This window comes from Vigna umbellata, chromosome 4, assembly GCF_029865625.1.
Source record: "Vigna umbellata cultivar VRB3 chromosome 4, Vumbellata_1.0, whole genome shotgun sequence".
NCBI lineage: Eukaryota > Viridiplantae > Streptophyta > Magnoliopsida > Fabales > Fabaceae > Vigna > Vigna umbellata.
The window spans coordinates 20,671,382-20,691,483 of record NC_142168.1 but is presented as its reverse complement, the minus strand read 5'-3'; the positions used below and the strand labels follow the sequence as shown (position 1 = coordinate 20,691,483).

Here is a 20,102-nt window from a genome sequence, read left to right as displayed (position 1 = left end):
ATGAAAAACAACATCTCTGGAAACAGAACACACTGATTTGGAAAACTGAAACAAAAATTAGATCACCATTGGAAGCAGAAAATGGAAGAGAAACTTAGCTCTAGTTTGCGTGGACAACCAAGGCTCTGATACCACTTGATGGAAGCTTAGCCATGCTTAGAATGACCTGGACCTTGCAGACAAAGCTTCAAAAAAATCCAGAACAGTATTGGTGCAGCAGATTGAAATCAGCAGTGTGAATGCAGCGGAAATTGAGTGAGATTGTTTGATGGTTGGTGTGTTTGAGTGGAATGGTATGTGGGGGAATCTCACAGCTCAGAAGGCCTTCCTAAAATGGAAGGAAGCTAGAGGAAAGGGAAGAGAAAGTAGAGAGAACAAATGACTCAAGAGCAATAGGGCTGGAAATTAAATTCAGCAGCAATTTACTAAGCTCAAAAGTCCTTTACATGGTGAAAGAGGTCTCTTATTTATAGGGAAATAAGAGCCTCAGATCTGAAATGACATTCAAAATGAAATGACAATTAAACTAAAATGAATGGCGCCAATTTTGGTTTGGGCAGCAGCTCACATAGCTCATGTGAATTCTTGGGCAGCAAGTTTGAAAATGGAAAGCGCCAAATTCTGTTTTGGTGGTTTTGGCCAGCAGCACACATGTAAAACACCTTTGTTTGATAGTTTGGGCAGCAAGCTTTTCCCCCAAGTTTTTATATTGGCAGCTGCTTTTTATTAATCCTACAAAGCAAGGAAAAATGTGCTTTTAATTATGGGAAAAAGAATCAATGTAAATTACCTTCCATAAAAGCAAAACGGTAGGTGATCTTTCTTCCTCTTGAATCCTCTTTGCCATGACTCTAGTAAGAGGTCCAATGTGCGTCTTAGATGGTCTTCCATCAGAGACAAAAGTAAAATTTTTTTCTAATAGGAGGAGGACATGTGGTCATTACCCATGAAGAATCCTGTTCAGTCTTAGAGTGACATATATGACCACGTGGTATGAGAAAACCTCTCCAATGTGAGCATGACACATGACCACTCTTACTTGGACATCCCACTCACCCTTGTCCATAAAAATAGGTAAAACTTTGACCACATGGTCAACCTAAGCTCATAGACATCCACTTTTGGTCAACATTGGGCCTTGATCTTTATTGGCTCAAGTGGTCAAAAAAACCTATACTACTTGGCCCAAAATATAAGGCCTAAATTAAATCCTACACTTGGCTCCTAATACAAAGTCCAAATTAATCCTAGCTACTTTGTCTAAAATACAAGGCCTAAATTATTCCTACTCTACTAGAAGCTCCATGATGGCCCAAGATGACCCAAGAGAGAGAGAAAGAGAGAGAGAAAGTCCAGACTCATCTTCTACAGATGACCACAACTTGACTGTGCTTGGCTATTGCTAGGAGGTATGCCATCATTTCCCATCCGTGTTGATTGCTTACTTGTATAATAACCTTTTTTAAGTTTCGAATTTTCCAATATGAGCTTTATGCTACTATAATGTTATTTTTTTTTGTTGGAACTATTGTAGCTCTTTCAGTTCTAACAAGAAGCTTGAATTTAGTGAGAGGTACATTGATCTAAAATCTTATAATGATATATCTGTGGTTAAAATGGTTAAAGTGTGTATCACTGAAACAAATTTTCATGTAACACTTTTATACCATAAAACTTGAAATGCTTATAACTTGATAGGAAACCCGGATTGAGACACTTTATGTATGAAAGTTGCTCGAAATTTTGCAAGGAACGCATTGGCCAATCTTTATCTTTATGGTGTTTCTATAGTTGTGCAAAATAAATTATGACGATGACTCTAAAACTTTTATTTTTAAAATTTATAGTTTCTATTGTAGTTGTAACTCTAATAGTTAATGCTAATTACAATATCCATTTATGACATTGATATTCAATACACTGTGATATTAAATTTAAATCAGTATTTAATAAATTTTAAATTAAATTTCACTACTGGAAAATTGGGATTTACAGACGGCATTTTACCGAAGGCCTTAAGGCCCTCGGTACAGAGGTAATTACCGAAGGCTTATAAGCCGTCGGTAAGGACCTCATTAAGTTAAGTCAGAAATTAGGTTCGTCGTGCCCCAAAATCATTTTCATCAGCCTCGTCGTGTTGTGCGTATCCTCCCTCTCTTCACACGGTTGCCTTCGTTGGTTCACGGTCTGTCACTTTATCGGTGTGTAACCGGCGGTGGTTGGTCACGGTGGTCAGTGGTGCGTCCATCGGTGTTGGTTCACGGTGCGTGGTGGTTTTCGGGAGTCCGGGGCTAGGGTTCGTCCTAGGTTAGTTCTTTCGTTGAGGGGTGGTGGTGTGGAGGTTGAGGGACTTTGTCGGAGGTAAGTTCCATAGAACTTCATTGACACTGTCATGTTCATTTTGGTAAAGCTTAGATAGTGTTGTTGCCTTCATCTACTTTTCATTAACTTCTTAGTATACGGTTGAAGGAACTTGGTTGAGGGCTGCGTTGGAGTGGTCGTTGTGGGGCGTTGCTGTCAAGGCTATCTCGGTTGAGGTAAGTTGTTCGTTTATAAATTGGTTATCAGTTAGAATGGTTTTAAATCTGTATGACTTTGTTGTGGCATCAGTGTATGTGCTTGTTTGATTGAGAAAGATTGATTTGTAATTGGAATGAGGGGCAAGGTATTGGCATTCCAGTTAGAAAGTTTAAATAACCTTTAACCGTAGTATAGGAAAATCAAAGAAAACGAGGAATACAATTAAACATTATTCCTAAGTTTCAATTAATGTAAAAGTTAAACTGTGAGTGACAGAACTTTCCTCAAAAGTTCAATAAAAGAAGGATTAATTCAGTGAAATGGTTGTAACGATGAAATGAGAAAATGAGAAACTTACATTGGCACTTGAAGGGAGTGCCACTCATGACAACATCTTGCTAGTTCTGGACATGACTGTCACTTGAAGGGAGTGCCACTGTCTTTACATGTCACAGCACAGAAACGCTCAAGAATATTGTTTATGGCAAGAACAGCTGGATAGAGAGAATAGAGATAGGAAAGACTATAGTATCACCACCAGAAGGTTGGATATATTTGAGGGGTGGGATGGTGAGAAATAGTTAGGCAAAAAGGGGTTTTAGGAATTTTCCCATTGTTATATTCAATTTCTTTTGTTGAAATTTTCTCGAGAATTATGTTTATAGAGGTCAACCACTGGGAAAAAGAAGTATATATAGTCTAAAACATATAATTTCCAGTTTCTACAACATCATAGCAATATATATTAAATCACTTACTTATGTACTCTATAGACTGTTACCTTTTTATGAAAGCACCTCTCCTTTCTTTCTCTTCTCTTTTGGCGAAATTTAGTTAAGGCTGCTTCCCTTTGAGAAGTCTTGTTTTGATCTACTCTGTTGGCACTTCTACTTCCACTAGCATCGCCACTGCCACTATTCCCAGGGAGTCCATTGTTGCTTTCCATGTTTGTTCCTCCAGCATTAACTGCTGTGCTGCCCCCATTTTGGCCATTGCTTCCATTGTTGCTTCCTGAAACACTTCTATTGATACTGAGGTTCCCAACATTACATTCAACTAGCACTTCTACCACATTTGATGAACCACAATGTGGAGTAGCAGCAGTAGCCAATTTCTTTGCAGATTCAGCATCATGATCAGGTGGCAACTGGTGCATGTCATCAGTACAGTTATTGTTTTCATAATGGAGATGGAAGTTTGGAGTAGCAGAATCTCTATGTCTGTCTACTTTAGGTAGTGCCAACATTGTTGCTGCTTTATCTTCAGTGTTATGTAATATGACTTGTTGAGATTTACAGACAAGTCTGGAGCAGCAGAATCTCTATGTCTGTTTTTCCCCCTCTAGAGAATTTTCATACAAGAGATGTTGGAGTGGCCTCTGTTGGAGGGTTATTAAGGAAGTTACATTCCAAGAAGTTATAAGTACTAAAAGATATAGCCTCCTATTTACTAAAAGAAGTTATAAGTAGTAAAAGAAGTTATAAGTACTAAAAGATATAGCCTCCTAGTTACATTCCTCTGTTGGAGTGCCCTCTGTTGGAGTGCCCTCTATTATCTATATAGCCTCCTATTTACTGCTATATAGATTACAAGCAAGGAGTTATAAGTATAGCAAGCAATCAAACAAAATCCAAATGCTTTTGACAGTCACCATTTTACTTGTTTTAACCTCATGTATGCTGTTATTATTGTTAGTTATAGCAAATAATGTTTGGAACAGAAGAGAGGTATGCAAAATGAAAGAATTAGGTAAAAGAATAAATGGAGAACGTGGTTTAGATAAGTTAGGCTTGGATAGCCCACGTGATGCTACCAATCCTCTTCCATACAAAGGTTGCGAATTGTGATAAGAGGTACGGTCTGCTCTGATGCTAGCTAGATACATATATATAATCTCCTAATCATTTTTCTCAGTTACACACTGCTTTTCTTTTCCCTCTATCCATTTTCAATGCTATAATTCATGTGGTCCAGCACATGTATATGCATGCTAAGTTCTACCACACTCAAACCTCGAAAAACATCTTGTTAGCATTTTGAATAATGCTTCTCTTCTATTCTTCAAAAACAATCAACCACTGCAGACTTTAAATTGAAATGAAAAGCTTTACAAACCTTGTTCTTGGAAAAAGTAAAGGTTCCAGAAAATGAATGAGTATGATAAAATTTTTGAAAACCAATAAAGGATGAGGCGGGATAAGGTTTGGTTAGAAGGGCCTACGAAGAGCACAATCATCTAGGGTCAGTCCAGGACCACTGAACACTTATTCAATTCTCGGTCCAAGAGAACCCTTTAACTGCATTATGTGTTCTGATATGATTTTACTAACTGTTATTCTGTGTTTGTTTAGTTTATAGTAAACGTTTCAGCCCAATCAGAGAACAGAAAGGAAGAAATAATGATCATGAAATTGAAACGAGTATAATATGTGATGGGTCTGATATGATCCACTTGTTCATGATGTTCCCATAACAAAAATTATAATATGTAAAATCAAACACCTTTTCTATATATCCCGGACGCCAAACCTCCTTTCCTACTTTATCGCCATTCTGCATGTGATTCTACAACCTAATTATCTAACCTAGCACCTCTATATAAATAACATGTTAAGGCAGTAAAAAATTATGGCCCAGAATCAACCAGAGACCTTATTTATTGGTCTTACTACCAAAACTTCTAGACAGTTGCTTTTATAATGTCTTACTTCACCAATTATTGATCTAAAATCAAACAGGGATCGATGTAGATGTAGTGTACGTACAGACATATTGGTAGCTATACTAGGGGTGTTCAATTATTTTTCTCACTACATATACTACTTTGTGTCCATTTTGTGATGCTTCTGGCCTTATCTCTCTACTGGGTTTATGGTAATATACTGATTCGTGATACAATTGCCAATACTTGGAGGAGTACAGAATTGTCAATATTCTGCATGACAGAGAGAAAGCTATGGGAGTGCATCTGGCATGGACAAGGGACATTGATTCAAACGATGAATAAGGACATAGCATATAATTGAATTTTTGAGCACCAAAAAAAGTCTAGCCCACAACTACTACTTTTGAGTCAGCTTCAGACACAGGATAGAAATATTTTAGTGGTCATTCTTGATTATTATGGCTGCTGATATACAAACTTCATAGTAAATTTGCATCTTTAATGCAGACAGCTTTTGGAAGATGCTCGTGATGCTTTGTATTAGTGTCTGCCTTAATAATATATGGCTAGGAGTGATATATATTTTCATATAATGTTTTGAGTTCATGTGCTAGACTTGAAAATTGAATACAAATTTATGATATAATTTGGGGAATATTTAAACTCCAAATTTGAATTGCCATCATAATTTGATTACTCAATCGATTGAACAGGGTGGGAATGTGAGTTACTGAAAACCTTTACATGTTTTTATGAATTTGGATGAAGAGGAGGAAACATTTTGCAAATGATGTTTTAGCAACCTTCAAGTTAAATTTTTTTTGGAGTTCTTGGTTGATTTTTTTTATATTTTATTTTATAGTTTAATACTTTTGCTTAAATTATAACTAATACTGATTAGTTATGTATTGATAATTTTTTTCAAATTTTACTATTTATGGGACAAATTATTCTCTCTTTTCCCTTGCATAAATACTTATGCTTATACGTTTTGGAAGCTCCAGTTTTCAATGAGTAAATTATTAATAATAATAATCTGTTTTAAAAGTTCGATTATAGCATGATATAAGTCAACTATATATATGTGGGGTATATTGTTTTGTGCATTTGGAAAATGTGTGGCTGTTAATTAAAGTTGGTCAATTTATCTTCTTGGGGGCATTATCGAGTTCAATCCATTATTATCAAGTGAGTGTATAAATATAAGTGCCATAAGTTATTACAAGTTTATGTGTAAAATAAAAATATTATTTTAGAGAAACTAATTCAATCTTTGTTATAAATTTCATGTATCAATTAATTATAATTTATTAGGAAGCATATTTTATTTAATTTTTCTGATTTTGCTGAGTACGTGTAGAAAAATTTATGCAAACAATCTTAAGCTGTTGTATAAGATTATTATATGTTGCAAATATAGGTCTTTTGGAGTACGTGTAGAAATAATGATCATGAAATATAAGATTATTAGCTGTTCGGAAGGGCACTAATCAGTTCGTTGATGAAAGATCTCGGAAGGGCATCGAGAGGAGGTACTCTGAAGCACCAACCTTCTTCTTCCACCACTGCTCCTGAGGAGGTTGTTGTCCGCCTCACACAAGCACTAGAGCAACGTGACCAGGAGCTCACTGATCTCAGAGCAGAGTTTACAAACTTTAAGGCCCTGGTCATGAGAGTGTTGCCTGAGACCTCACAGGACGTACAACATATCCCTTCGACACAGCCACGACCCTCCTCGTCATCACCCGTTGCCCCTCAGCAGCCCACATCAGTCCAGCAACCCTCATCAGTCCAACCCTCATCAGTCCAACCCACACCAGTCCAGCCATCAATACAAGAGCAGGATGATGAAGATCATTCTGATGAAGACTATGTACATTATTAGTTTGACCTAGTTTTTACTTCTTATAGAAACTGTTGGATATTACAAACAATTGGAATTTAGATCATTTCGATGTTATAAAACTAGATGACTTTGGATGTTAGGACGTCAATATGGTTTTATGTTTTAACTATAAATTACATGTTATATGGATTAATGCATGTTCTATTTCTTAATGGATGTTCTATGGATATTGATTACTGATTGCATCTTTGAGATGCACATTATGCAGATCTGTATATACTTGAAAACTGTTATCTAGGTCTGTTTGTGCTTGAAACTGTTATTCTGGTCTGTTTGCATGGTTGGTTTCATAAAAAATAGAGTAAATTGTTATTTTTTCGTGCCACTTACCGAAGGCTTTTGCCCCTCGGTAAATACCCATCTCATGTCATTACCGAAGGCTTTTGGCCCTCGGTAATTACCGAAGGCTTGTGGCCCTCGGTAATTACCGAAGGCTTTTGACCCTCGGTAATTACCGAAGGCTTGTGGCCCTCGGTAATTACCGAAGGCTTTTGGCCCTCGGTAATTACCGAAGGCCAAAAGCCGTCGGTAATTGTTAGCGACAAGAGATTTACCGACGGCTCGATGGCCGTCGGTAGGCCGTCTGTAAATGTCTTTTTCCGACGGCTTTTGGCTGTTTCCGAGGGATTTGGGCCTTCGGTAATGCCCTTTTTTTTTGTAGTGTTTCAGCCATGGAAAACAATATTATTAAAATTTTGTAGATTGGCTTTTATAGTTAATGCATATATTTAGGTAAGAGGTTAATATGTAAAACTACTTAAACATTTCTACTCACTTATTTCTATTCATAGCTTCTTTTGGTGAAGTATCCCGCTTTATCATAGCTTGAAAAAATAACTTAAACTAACACAATAACAAGTTTTGCTCATATATAATACTTTCTTACACCACAACTTCATACAAAAAGAAGAGATACTATAAAACCACCCTTCTCTTTTTCTTCTATCTATCTTATCTTGATTTTGCTTAAGAACAAGTATTCTTCACAATGGCCTTTCTTAAAACTCAATACTTGTTTTTGCCTCTTTTGATTTTCTTTCTCCTTCCAAAACTTACTTTTGCAAATCAATCAAGGATAAATGGTTTGAAAATGAATGTTATTGATCAATGTTGGAGAAAAAATCCTGAGTGGAGGAGACACCGTTAAGAGGTCCTAGAGTTCGTAATAGAAGTGAATTTCTAAGTCATTAACGTAAGGTCAAAGTCATGTAGCCAAAAACAATTTTCATGTTTTCTTTCTAGTCTGTAATATTTTTTCTTTTAAGAACCAAAACTGAATAAAAATTAGCAGAGATTGAAACCATAATAACTAAATTGAGAATAAAATAAAAAATGTAATAGTGCTTACATCATAAACAAAACTCAATAATTAATATATGTTAAAATAATGGCATAACCTATCTCAAAGTACCTAATGCACCACTAATATTAAGTCTTGGGATAATAACATTAATTAGGAGTATCTTATTGTAATGATCAAACATTGAAAATAAAACATGTCTAACAATCGTTGGATTGATTTATCATGAGGATGAAAAATCTCATAGTTTACCATCACATGTATGTACGTAATCCGACCAAAAATTAATCTTCCTTAGGATCGATGAGTACTTGCATGATAAACATAAACACAAAACATTTTAAATTTCTCATGAACAATCTACTAAAGAGAGCTCACTTTGGTAAATTCCTTATTCATTTATCTCATTTGAAAAAACTACCAAAATTTGAACCTTTCTATATCAAATCCAAAGAAAATAATAATAATGAAATTTTTTAAAATGAGTTTCATCGTGAACTTGGAAACACCAATTTTAAGTTTCACTATATACGTATTTTGATATCAGTAAAAAAAACTTAAATTTCAAAATTAGATATGAATAAGTATGGGTCGACTCTAATACCAAATTGAAGAGAGTTCTAAAATATAATAATGGTGCCTAACTGCATGCTTTTGTAATCTGTCTTGATAGAGCGAGAAAACAAAATTTCTAAGGCAGTACATATAGTTTTTTCCTTTTCTACAAATGAAAGCATACCCTATTTTATAACTATTTACAATCATATTCTAGATTTTAATAATTATAAAGTCCCTTGTTAAACTAGAATATTACTTTAAGTATTTACTTAACAATCTTTTATAACAATTTTGTCCTTGTAATATTCCAAAAATACAGTCTAAAACTATATAATAGAATAATCACATTAAATAATAATCCAGATCAGTCTTACACTAAAGTTAGAGCGTACGCTCATGGCCGAACGACTTTATAGAAAGAGTTAAAAATTTAAACTATACAGGATAAGCAAACCTGACCGAACGATTTACAGAAGAAAATACCGAACGGTCATACTTAACAAAAAGGGAAGGTGATCGAACGACCACCTTACTATAACTAGACTACTAACCGAACGTCCTACTGTTCGGTCTTCACTTCTACCTTGATCAGGTTCTCTTCTTCCACCGAATGCTCGTCTCCTTCTGCTCACATCCACACGGATGATCATTGCAATGACAAGACGAACGTACAAAACAAGACAAGACTGGAAACACAGGGTAAGCTTATGTAATTTAATTCATGTATAAACATACATATCACATAATCAAACACAGACAAAATATAATTCATCATACTTTTCATATAAAGCCTAATACTAGACTGACTGTTCGGAATATATGAAATCTGTGTAGCTACGATGTTCATGCACCCAGGTGATGTAGTAACTGGGATACCCTCAACAGCTACCACCCGAGGTTAGTCTTATCTGTCCAAAGTAACCCTAAGGACTAGGACCTCCTATCGTTCCCACACATGACATACCCTCCTCTACGTGAGGACGAGTACTCACGGAACATCAAGATGAACCGCCAGCTTAGCATGACCACATTCATACTTTACCAATTCCAATATTCAAACATGAGTCATTCCTCCCCGGAACGCTCGTCCATAACTCAACACATTTTATCCATATCACATTCTCTTCATCTTTCATAATCAATCATCTCAAGTTAACCAGTTGTACAAGGATCACTAAGGGTACTAAATACCGAACGTTCAACCACTAAACTCAGAACGAGACCAACACTTGGAGCGAGACCGAGAGGTCTCTAGTTCTAGAACGGATTAATATCAAAGAGAATTACCATCGGGTTGAGAAAGAAACCGAGTAAGATCATATATGACAAGAACTACTAGAACGAGTGTTACTTACAAAGTGAGTCAATTAAATGAACTGACTCTTGGAAGATCAAAATGAATACTTTAAAGATGATGTCAATTGCTAAAACTCTAGGCCGAAACCAATGAATACAGACACTTCAAAGAATAATACTTATAAAATTTACATGATGAAACCGAACGTTAATAAATATACTTAGCCTTTGAAGTAGCTAAACACCAATAACAATCTGAATGCCAGTCAAAGACTGAACACTATAGTGAGCGACCCTATTGGGCTTGAACGAACGCTCTTATTATGAAGTTGGCTTAAGGAACTAGAACGAGTGCATGGTGTAAGACCAAACACTTGCTTAGAACGAACACTTGGTATAAGACCAAGTGCTACTAATTAAATTATAGAGAATAGGTTTGATAAATATAATCAGATATTATTTGAGTAGTGTTTAAGAATAACTAAAATATACAAATACACACACACACACATATATATATATATATATATATATATATATTTAAGTTTATCACAGAATACTTAGATACAACTATGCTTGGCCGAACACTCAAACATAGTATTACAACACGAAGGCGCTCGTCCTCAACTAGGATTCTTCCCAAATGAAGGAATCTAATTCTAACCAAGTTCACTAGAAAACCGAACGGTCAAGGACCATTCAGTGATGAACATACACTTTTATAGGGGAAATTTTATACTTAGAAATCATTTATCTCATTTCAATTCTCATCATATATCTTCATAATTTCATACATTCATATCATAGTAAATTTCATTTACTTCATACATCAGAACATAGCAACCATCATATTTCATATAGTCAAATATCTCAACAATCATGCTTCACTTTAATTTAGCAACTCAACGAGCGTTCATGTAGCACAGGAAACATACAAATTAAATTAAATAAGCTTCCCTTACCTCTGAGCGTGAACGAACGTTCCTAAAGGCAAAATTAAGGCTCGCCTGACTACAATTCCTTCTACCCTCACGTTCAAAAATTCTTCAAACTAACCAAATAACAGAAGACCAACAATGGCTCAGACAAGATGAAATCATGCAACCAAAACTTGGTTTTGATGTACCAGATAACGAACGACTAAGGACAAAAAGAACTTACCAGTTCAGAACTCGAAACCGATCGGTTCAAACTGAAGCTCTTGACGCTGGAAGTGCTTCTACAGTGCCTGAACGAAGATCAGAGAAGAGAAAGAGTGACATTTCGTAGAGAGAAGGGAGAGCTTTTTAGAGAGAAGAAGGAGAAATGAAAATTTCAGAGTTTGGAGAAGAAGGTGCATGCATAGAGTGTGACGTAAACTTTCCAAAACTCAATTTTGCTTAAAATGAATGTCCGCTCATATGCTGACACCTGCATTCCATTATCTGATTTCAGGATCCCCTCCGCTTGACACCTGGCGTTCGTTCAGAGGATTTTTAGGTGCGTTTTTAATGGTTCTGACAGTCCTTATTCCTAAACTTAATATTAATAGACTGTTTATGTTTTAATAGACCATTATATAATAAACAAAATTTATACATATATTAATATTTTACGCATATAAATAAATAAATAAATTACGGTTATTTATGTTTCATTGATTTATATATTTTAACTTCGTGTAACGTATTGAATGATATTACATAAATAATATATCACATACATTAATTTATTACATTAATGACATTATTTATTAATCAAATGCATTTATTTATTACTTTTCTTATTTTAAATATTTTTGAAACAGGAATTACTATAAAAATTATTATTAATCCTCTTTCCTTAAATTACTCATCTCCTTTTTTTTTTCATCTATATAAAGCGGAGATTGATAGAGTTTCTGATCAAAGTTATGGAATTTTAATCAGTAAGAAAATAATAGTTTTAGTTGTCTCTGAATATTTAGAGTTTGGAGAAATGGGCAGCAGCATACACAACGGTGAAGACGAGGAAGATGCAGACATAAAGTTTTGAAATGAGATTCTCAAAATCAAATCAAGGAAGTATACCAAAGGTATCGTATATATAATTAGATCCTCCACTTTTTTCATTTTTTTAGTGATACACATATTGAGTACCGTTTCACAATTTTTCTGTCAAAAAACATACATGAAAACGGAGATTATCTTTATATATATGAATGAGTGCTGGATAATCTTTGCCATGAAATTGATTCTAATTTCTAACAGAAGCCTTTTGTTTATGAATGACAGGATGATGATTTGGGACATTATTTGGAAATGGGGACAATTTTTCTGTCAAAGTTGTCAGCGTGGGATTTTCCCATTTCTTTATATTATTTCCCAAATTTCTTGAGGTCCAACCTCAGATAGAAATTTATGAATATTTTTGTTTCACGGGTCCAAACAAAATTGAAGAGTGTTATATGATGGGAAAGATTAAAGGAGAATAAGAGAAACGCTTATTGATGGTTTGTAAATACACGTGTTCTTAACCTCTGAATGTAATGCTACATTTCATGTGATGTAAGCAGAAAAAGTGTGAAAGTGTGATTTCAATTATGAATGTAATATTAATTTGATCTCCAAACAATACTCAAATGATGAATTAACGTAGTTGAAACTCGTTGTTTATATTACACAGTATTTATTGTTGGGATAACTTAAATTTTAGGGTTTTATTAATAATTTTGTTTAAATTTTATTTTATTAGTTTTTGGGTATAGTAATATTTAGTTTGATTTGATAGAGATAAAATTGGGACATGTAGTTATGATTTTGGGTTTATCTAGATACAATATTATTTTATGATAGATTAAAGAGATTTTATTTTTAAGATAGTTGATATTTTATTTGTATTCCTTGTAATATTGTAAGTGTTATGGCTATTTAAAGCCCTTCAATTATAATGAATAACAATACTCAATTTCAGGAAAATATCAGAGTGCGTATATTGTGAGATTTTTCCAACAGTGGTATCAGAGCTTTATGCTTTGAGTACCGAGAGAGAGAGAAAAAGAGAGAGGAAAGAGTCAAACATCGTGAGAGAAAAAGTGAGTGCTTGATTTTTTGAGACATGACAAAGGTTGTTAATGGTATGAGTGTGCCACAATTGACAAGAAAAACCAATTATGACAATTGGTGCCTACAGATGAAGGCATTATTGAGATCCCAAGACATTTGGGATAAGGTGGAAGACGGGTACGTTGAACCTGATACGGACAAACATCAGATGGTGGCACAGATGACAACATCGAAGAAAACTCGTGCAAGAGATGGGTCAGCATTATATTTCATCTACAATGCAGTAGATGAGTCGGGATTTGAAAAGATAGCGAATGCCAAATCAACAAAGGAAGCTTGGGAGATATTGGAGGTTGCATATAAAGGTGACAACCGCGTTAGACAAGTCCGAATATAAGCTCTCAAAGGAGAGTTTGAACAATTGAAGATGGAACCCAAAGAGCATATAACCGAGTACATAACTCGGGTGGAGAAGGTGGCCAACCAACTCGGTAGGAATGGAGAACAAATGCCATCTAACCGGGTTATGGGAAAAATTTTGAGATCTCTTACAAAAGATTTCGAAAGTATTGTGTGCGCCATCGAAGAATCGAAGGACTTTTCGTTTCTCACAGTGGATGAACTTGTTGGGTCATTAGAAGCCCACGAACAAAGGAGAAGGAGTTGGGATGATCAAGTTGAACCCGACGACCAAGCACTACATGTACAGTTTGACTCGAATAAAACTCGGATTACTCAAAGCCGAGGTCTTGGTGGCAGAGGACGAGGTGGACGTGGCCGAGGTAATGATAATGAAGATCAAATCGGTCAGCAAAATTGGCATGATCGAGGACAAGGAAAAGGTCGAGAAGATCAGTCAAGAGTGGAGTGTTTTAAGTGTGGCAAGTACGACCACTTTGCAAACGAGTGTAGGTCAACAAAGTGCTACAACTGTGGCAAGTTTGGTCATATTGCAAAGTATTGCAAGACCGAGACAAAGGGGGAGACGAATCTCGTTACTGAAGATGCAGAAGAAGATGTAGAAGAATTATTGCTGACAAAGAGCTCGGATACAGTGGACATGGAAAATTCTGTCTCAATATTGGATGAAGTGATCTCGATAAAAGGTAAGACAAATGTGGAAAAGGAACTCAAACAAAAAGATGAAGAGATTCAGCGGATGGGGAGGCTTCTGGATGAAGCTAATGAAATTATGAATAAATAGAGGGTTGAGCTTGAGGAGTTGAAGAAGATGGCTCCTAAAAAGGAAGAGAATGCATCTAGCGTTATTGAACTAGATAAAAATAGGGAAGAAGATGAAGAAGAGATGAAGGATGATGAGATTTCTACCAACTCAGTATGGTATCTAGATACTGGAGCAAGCAATCATATGTGTGGGAACAAGAACTTTTTTTTTATGAACTCACCAAGGTGGAGGCCAAATTTGTGTCTTTTGGAGATGACTCCAAGGTGGCCATGAAAGGGCGTGGAACAATTCGACATATTCAGATTAATGGACGAGTTGGAGAGATTAGGGATGTTTATTATGTTTCGGAGTTGAAGAGCAATATTTTAAGCATGGGTCAAATAATTGAAAAAGGTAATTCAATATTTATGAAAAATCAGGTACTATATTTAAAGGATAAGCATGATGGTCTAACAACCCAGGTAAAAGCGAAGAAGAACCGGTTGTATGAATTAAAGCTAAAAATCTTGGAGAGAAGATGCAAACCCGAAGTAGGATGATGCACATGGAAAATCGAACGAAGGAAGGAAGAATTTAAGTTTATGGGGGAGTTTGTTGGGATAAACTTAACTTTTAGGGTTTTATTAATAATTTTGTTTAAATCTTATTTTATTAGTTTTTGGGTATAGTAATATTTAGTTTGATTTGATAGAGATAAAATAGGGACACGTAGTTCTGATTTTCGGTTTATCTAGGTATAATATTATTTTATGATAGATTAAGCAGATTTTATTTTTAAGATAATTGATATTTTATTTTTATTTCTCGTAATATTGTAAGTGTTATGGCTATTTAAAGCCCTTCAATTATAATGAATAACAAGACTCAATTTTAGGAAAATATCAAAGTGCGTATATTGTGAGATTTCCCAACATTTATTTAGTATAATTATTTTAAGAATTTCGTAGACTGTAATGTAGAACCATCACGGTGATACAATATTAATTGTCACATCCGAAGGAGAATCTCAATAACATTAACTACATCTTCAATCTAACTAATTCAAGGAAAAAAACAAATTAAAGTTAACAAAGAATCTAACTAATCTTCGTATTACAACCAACCATTTAAAACTCTAGTTGACGATTTACATGCAATTCAAATAGATCATGAGGGAATATACATATTATTAATCCATATCATTATGTATGAATTTCATATTTGTTTAAAAATATCCATATCATTATGTATGAATTTCATATGTGTTTAAAATTTATGGATTTTGTTTGTTAAATAACATGTTTTATTGTATAAGTCTTTTACTAATCTTTGATGTTATTTCTTTTGACAGATATATGACTAGGCCACCACATTTATCAGGGGATTGAAGATCCCACTTCTAGACCCACCAAAGGAGTGACCAGGTTGAGACAACTTTTACTTTGAAGAAATGCAGGTGTGAGGACACTTATCATTGTTGATGTGGTCATCGGTGTAGCATCTGGTCCAAATGCAGATGTTTTTAGGTCTTACCTTGTAGCATTGGGCTTCTACACTCACTACAAAAAAGAAGGGCATTACCGAAGGCCACGAGGCCAAGAAAACAGCCCAAAACCGTCGGTAAAAGGTAATTACAAACGGCTTATCGACGACCAAAGAGCCCTCGGTAAATCCCTTGTCGCTAACATTTATAGAGGGCTTCTGCCCTTCGGTAATTACCGAGGGCCAAAAGCCTTCAGTAATTTTCGAAGAGCGAAAGCCTTCGGTAATTACTGAAGGGCGGAAGCCTTCGGTAATTACCTAACGTGGGTAGTTACCGAAGGGAAAAAGCCTTCGGTAAGTTGGAGGCAAATCTAAGGCACAATTGTATTTCAAACTGTTCACAACACAAATAGACCTGCATAACAGTTTTCAAGCACATATAGACCTGCATAATGTGCATCTCAATGATGCAATCATTGATCAAAATCCATAGAACATCCATTAATCCATAGAACATGTATTTATATTTAAAACATAAAACAATGTAACATAATGATGTTCTAACATCCAAATCATCCAATTGATCTAACATCCAAATGATCTAAACTCCAAATGTTGTAATATCCAAATGTTTCTATAACACCTAATAACAAAATGAAACTAATAATGTACATAGTTATCATCAGAGTGATCTTCATCATCCTGCTCCTCTATAGATGGCTGGACTGGTGTGGGTTGGACTGATGAGGGTTAGACTGATGTGGGCTGCTGAGGGACAGCGGGTGGTGAGGAGGGTCGTGGCTAGGTCGGAGCGATATTGAATTCATCCTGTGAAGTATCAGGCAACACTCTTATGACTAGGGCCTTAAAGTTTGTAAACTCTGCTCTGAAATTAGTGATTTCCTGGTCACGTTGCTCTAGTGCTTACGTGAGGCGGAGAACGACCTCGTCAGCAATAGTGGTGGAAGAAATTTAGCACAGCTTCCCAGATGCCTCTGTCAATAGACCCCATAAAAATTTCCATTCTGACTTTCCAGAAGGCATAATTATCACCAGTAAAAAGAGTTGGTCTGTTGATGGATGAACCCTCAACATATACTTGATTTTGATGATCGGCCATTTTCGCAAAAGTTTGAAAGAATATCAAAGCAAGCTCTGATACCAATTGTCGGAACAATCGGTATCGCTATAGAGTCACACAACGGAATAAAATATAGAAAACAGAAAGCGTGTTCTGTCAAACTTGTAATAAGATGGTCCGTTTTAGAAAAACAATTTTCTTAGAGAAAATTTATCAAACAGTTAATGTGCATAAAACAGAAAAGAGTATAGGAGTTAGTAGTAACTGCACATATTTCTCCCCCTTTTTGATCATATGCAAAAAGAGTTATAATGTTCCCCCTTAATATGAGCTCCCCCTCAATTTAAACAGTGTATGTACTAAAATAATAGATCATTTTATTCATGAAAAAATGAAAGATTACAAGGGCACATAAAGAAGGACATGAACATGATAAAACATCCTATGAATTCAAAAACAAACAAACATGAAACACACTAACATAAAATCCTAAATCTAAAATTCAGGACTTGGTGGTCTCTCTGGAGGTTGGAGATTAAAGTGATTTTCAATGTTTCCAATGTGAGTATCAAGATCATTGAACTGGTGGATCACAAATTCTTCATGATTTTTTTGCCACTCATATATTTGGTCAAAGTGAGTATGTTGAAAGAGACGCATATCCTCCAGTTGTTTGGACAGGTTTGCAAAATGCTCCTCCATAGTCAGGGATGAAGTAGAAGGCATGGGAGAAGGACCAGAATTAGCAGAGGTAGCAGCTGGGACTGGATCAACCATATGGGCGTCCATATCGTCACTTGCCTCTGATATGATCATAAATGGGGCAACAATGAAGAGCTTTCAAAGTGACAACAAGCATAAAAAATAGTAGAAGAGGTTTCATAGGCGTGTATTTGCCTCTTTGATTTCTTTCTCTTAGTTCTTGTGAATAAACGCTTATAAACTCTTCTTTCTCTTTAAGAGCAAGCAATGTGGGACTCTCTATGGCTTGGTCTTAAAAATAAAAGAAGAGGAAATGGGCATCCTAGGCATGTAGCATTAGGTAGCATAGGTAGTTTTCATGTTTTGAACTATAGGAGAACTAGTTGCCTTATAAACCCTTTGTAGTGGAGAGAATTGAGCAATGTGGGACTCAAAAGTCCCTAGAGGAACTACAGCAGCTGCTGGATGACCTCCACACTCATAAGTCCCACATCTCTTAGATCTTGCATCCTAGCTCACTCCAAAGGTTATATAAGAAGGCTTAGGGGTCTCCTTTTTGTACCTTACCTTGAATCAATTGAATTTTGAGTTGATTTGCACTTTTGCAATCTTCTTTGAGATAGTATTCTGTTTCCAAAGTCCCTATTTTGAGCAGACCTTATCTTGCTCAAGCAAGTGGCGGTCCTTCTTTGATACTTATCTTGGAGCTTCCTTCAAGTGGCGCATCTTCAAATCATAAGTTTCCTCTTCCTTAATCTCTTCCATTTTTAATTTCTTTCCCATTCTCTTAAATGTCATTTAGTATATTCTCTCTAGGTATGCACTTCCCCATCATGTGGTATCATGAGCCTTAGGTTTTTGATCTCTTAGGAATTGCATGCTAGAGTAGAATAGCTTAGATATGTTCAAATTTCGCTGAGCCATTTTCTGTCTCGCCCAGCTCTGCGTGAAAATACAATCAACTTGTATGATTTAGTTTAGCTTCATTGCTAGTCCGTTTTTTGTGCAATTTTGTTTCAAAGTTTCGTCTGGATGTCTATTTGCACTTATAGTTTTTACTTTGTTCAAATTCGTTTTGTGCTGTTCCCAGTAAATTTTTTACTCCCCTATGTCAGTCCAGTGCTTATTGTTTGAGTGACTTCTAATCTGTTTGCATTGTTTGCTTGCTGTTTGGTACTTGTGGTGGCTGGATTTGATAATTGGACGGTGCTAAGACCTCTCAACACTCTTAAGCAAGGAATCAACACGTCATATCACAGTTTGGAGGTGAGTCCCGTGGCTGTCCAGAGCCTTATCCATGCTGACATTTCTTCAAACAGCAACAATGCTATTGGAAGTCTTCAACAAGTAGGTGTCCTTATTCCTTTTTGCTTGTTGTTCCAACTTTAATTTCTTGTCTTGGCTGGATTGTATGTGTCTTTTCTTGCTTGTTAACTTTGAATTGAGTCATATGTTTGTCCTCTTTAGGAGTTTTCTAGAGTATTTTTCTGAAATTGCTTAGCTAAGAGTTTTTTACATCTCCATGTTTGTATGCTGAAATGAGTTTGATCATCATAGGATTTACGTGTGTAAACTTTGCTTATATATTCTGCATTAGTAGAGGTCTTAAACCAATCAAATATTAACTTTGTGCAAACACACCTAAGCACCTCAATTTTACTTGGTCGAGACTAGCCAATCTCCTAAACTGCATGCACCACAAAAAAAATTCAAAATTGTTTTGCATTGTTTGTGCTGGTCTGGCCGTGAGCTATCTTCATTGTTGGTGTGTTTGCTAGCTTCATTTTGAGCCTCTAGTTTACTTCAATTACAGAATATATAGGTTTGAGGTTTGCCAAATTATTTCCAGCATTAATTTGATCTTACTCTTCATGTATGCCTAGCATGTTGGTGTGATTTACTTCTTAGTTGTGTCAATTTGTTTGCTGCTGTCTTGTTCATTTTGTGCCACTGTTTTGCCTCCTTTTTTCTTGCTGTTTTGTCTTCATAAAATCATTAGATTGCTGCCTCCTTATTGTGTGCCAAGTTTCTTGATTTTTAGGTTCCATTTCCATCATTTGTCTTGTAGTTTTCATTCATTTTTTTTGGCTTCTACCATGGGCTGTCTTGATTTGGCTCCTTTGCATTGAGGGTGGATTGTACATCTTTCCACTTGCTTTTGTCCTTGAATTGGTACTCTAAAATACTAAATTGAGAGACACCTTACTATTTTGAAAGAAGAGTGCAAGTGAGTGAAGTGATCTTGCTTTGTTTTGACATAAACACCGTGAGTTTTGAGCCTAATTTTTTGGTGCTGCTGCGAGTGAACCTTGTCTGCTGTTTACTTCAGTTTTGCTGTTGTATTTGGACTGATTTCTAACCTATTTTTTATGTAAGTATTGCTGCTGTTTACCTTTAGAAAACC

At 35.6% G+C, this 20,102-nt stretch overlaps 1 long non-coding RNA gene and 1 pseudogene across 1 annotated transcript; both read left to right on the top strand.

Annotated features, from left to right (window-relative positions):
- The first annotated feature begins 1,999 nt into the window (after positions 1-1,999).
- On the top strand, positions 2,000-7,243 carry LOC148199507 (uncharacterized). Its single transcript, XR_015785732.1, has 3 exons — positions 2,000-2,361; positions 2,470-2,537; positions 6,606-7,243. It is a non-coding gene; the product is annotated as an uncharacterized LOC148199507 (long non-coding RNA).
- A 6,077-nt stretch (positions 7,244-13,320) lies between these two features.
- Positions 13,321-14,472, top strand: LOC148199506 (uncharacterized; annotated as a pseudogene).
- Positions 14,473-20,102: the final 5,630 nt, after the last annotated feature.